The sequence below is a fragment of the Camelina sativa genome, unplaced genomic scaffold (assembly GCF_000633955.1).
Source record: "Camelina sativa cultivar DH55 unplaced genomic scaffold, Cs unpScaffold01821, whole genome shotgun sequence".
Taxonomy (NCBI): domain Eukaryota; kingdom Viridiplantae; phylum Streptophyta; class Magnoliopsida; order Brassicales; family Brassicaceae; genus Camelina; species Camelina sativa.
In genome coordinates, this window is record NW_010922938.1 from 1 (window position 1) to 3,286 (window position 3,286).

Here is a 3,286-nt window from a genome sequence, read left to right on the forward strand (position 1 = left end):
ATAACTGATAACAAACCTTGCTAACAACTTTGCCTTGAGGACCAGTTTGTTTGGTGACGAGTACTTGTCCAAGCATCTTCCCTACAAACGATATAAGAATTTGAATAGGATCAATAAACTCTGAGACAAAAAAAAGAAGAAGAGACATCCAACACTTGAAGAAGAAAGAAGATTAAAAAAAAACCAGCAATATCTTCAGCCTGATCACGTTTAACAATGTGAACACCACCCTTAAGACCACTCTTGAATGTTCCAAGACCTCTTCCACCAGCCAAGATCTGGCTCTTAACAACCAACTGTACCACAGGCAAAGAGCAATATATCTTTCAATTAGGCAACAAACTAATAGAGAGAGAGAGATAAGAATCTAAGTCAATGGCAAATGATGTGCTGAAATAGAAATAATAATATACCTCGCTNAATAGAGTCAATGGCAAATGATGTGCTGAAATAGAAATAATAATATACCTCGCTTTCATTAGGGAAAACTTCTTGGACAGCCTTTTTAACTTCTTCCAGAGAACCAACAGCTACTCCTTTTGGCACATTCACACCGTATTTGCCCATCAGCTCAGCTCCCTGATTGTATCAGAAACACACACAAAATACAAATTACAAAATGTCATAAACCTCCTAGAGAGACGATTCCATGTCCAACTAGTGCTTACTTCCACAGTACATAAAACTCCTTGAGAGAGACGACACCGCATAATTCTATCTCAAACACAAATCAATCAATCAGTGGATCAACCCCACAAAAAAAAAAAAAAAAAAAAAAAAAATCCNTAAAACATTTTCATAAACCTCCTAGAGAGACGATTCCATGTCCACCTAGTGCTTACTTTCAAAACTCCTAGAGAGACACCGAATAATTCTATCTCTAACACAAATCAATCAATCAATCAATCAATCAGTGGATCAACCCCAAAAAACACAGATCGTACTCGAATCCGCACTTGAAAAGCGAATCTACGCAACTATAGAACACTAAAGAATGGTCAAAACCCGAAATGAAGAGAAAGAAGAACCTGATACTCGTGGATGTTGAGACGGCGAAGCTGTTGCTGCTGCCATTTCCCGGAGACAGAGAGAGATCTGGACACGAGTTTGCTTACCAATCCCCTCATCGTTCGATTTTGTCTTAGTAAAAAAAAAAAACCAGCGAAAGCGAATGAGAGAATGAGAAAAAAAAGTATATATAAAGAGAGAAGAGAGAAGAGAGAAGAGAAGAGAGAAGAGAATAGTCGCAGNACCAGCGAAAGCGAATGAGAGAATGAGAAAAAAAAGTATATATAAAGAGAGAAGAGAGAAGAGAGAAGAGAGAAGAGAAGAGAGAAGAGAATAGTCGCAGCGTTGTGAGAATGATCTGAGGAGAGAGTCTAACCCTAATTTTTCCAACTTTATGAGATTTATTCCTCTCGGCCGGCTCACTATTTCCAAATTTAATTTCGTATCTTTTTATAAAAAAAAAAAAAAAAAAAGTAGTTATTATTAGGTATGAAAAATACACACAAGTCAAGTAGTACCATTTTCATTCACTAAAAAAACTATGCAATAACAATTGTTAATAGAGTAAATACATATTTTTGTATATGAATAATAATAATGTAGAAATTAATTTTTCATTTGGCTTATAATTCTGCGACACATTACCATTTGTGTCAAAACGTTTTCATAATCAAAATTGAAAGTGCGGTCAATTGCTCCTACTGGCAGCTACCACCACACCGCTACTGGTGACAAACGCGGCGGCGAGAGCAATTTGAAAGTGGTACACAAATCTAAAACTTAATTCAAAATCAGAAGAAAACACATTTAAACTTATCAAAAACTTATTTGATCGAGTAGAGAGATACAATCTCAAAACGGATTAACAAAAAGTTAAAAAAAAAAAGAAAAAAAAAAAGTTAATTAACAGCAACCAACGTTCTTATCCCCCAAGCACCAAGTCTTCATTCTCCCGCCAAACCGCGTGAACCTCATCTGTACGAAACCGCTGCGTAAAGGTGGACTCTTGAATCGGCGTTTCAGCACCGTGTTAACATATGCAAGTATACCCGCGTAAGCGATCATCGCTCCATTATCGATGCAGTATCGGTCATCAGTTGCAAACAGCTTACCGTCACGTTCAGAGCACATGGTCCTCATCATCTCCTGCAAACGCTCATTGCAACCGACACCACCGACTATCAAAACGTCTTTCTCGTCACAATCACAACCAACATCGCAAACACCGTCTCCTGCCAGATCATTAACAATCATGATCCTCTTTACAAAATGTGCCAAAACGTTACATTCTTCTATGTAGCCAATGAACAACTGTTATAGCCTTACTTGAAGAGAATAGCACAAGTCTGCTGGTGTACACTCGTTATTCTTGAGCTTCTCCTCTGCGGTAGTTTCGATATAGCTCAAGATTCCGCTGAACGATACATCCATACCTTTCACAGCATACGGAAGATGGATGAATTTTTCTCCTTTCTTAGCGAGCTGTTAAGAAAACAAACAAAAACATTCGATAATTGTTCACTAACACCACATGTACACTACTAGATCATATTATTAAAAGTAATGATGGATTCAGAAATACCTGCTTGATGTTATAGCCAGGACTTGGATCATTGGAGAGCTTCAAGACTCTAGCAAGCAATTACCAACAGCAATATCAATGGTCTCACCAAATATCCGGTGGTATCTACCTTCACTATAAGCAATCACCTGTGTGTTCCCACCGCTCACATACAGAGAAACTGGATCATCAGCTCCAGTAACTACTCTCCCCATCTCAATGTGAGCCACGCAGTGATTCACTCCAACGATTGGCTTCTTCCAAAGCTGCGACAATACTCTAACGACAATGGCTGAGACCTGCAACGGTGCTCCCATACCAGGACCTTTTGTGTAACAGATGCAATCGATTTCTTCTGGAGTTACTTGGGACGTTTCTAGAGCTGACTTGACTAAAGGAAGAACATGGTCGAGATGGTGATGAGCAGTCTCTCTAGGAAGGAATCCATGACCAGGAGGGGTTATGTATGTATGCCGAGGATTCGCTAAGATTGTACAGTCTACAGTCACAATTCCAACCCCAATCTTGTTAGCTGAACCTTCGAACCCAATGGCTATCTTTCTCTTCATTGCTTTTGACTTTAAACACTAAAGTAAACTCTCTGCAGATACAACAGAACAACAAACCAGAGCAGCCATATTACTCACAGTTCATTCATAGAGTTGAATGACTCATTTATCATGGATTAGTATATTGCTACTGAGAGAGAGAGAGAGA

General features: G+C 38.8%; 1 pseudogene; it reads right to left on the reverse strand.

Annotated features, from left to right (window-relative positions):
* Positions 1-1,803: 1,803 nt before the first annotated feature.
* Positions 1,804-3,265, reverse strand: LOC104774186 (annotated as a pseudogene).
* Positions 3,266-3,286: the final 21 nt, after the last annotated feature.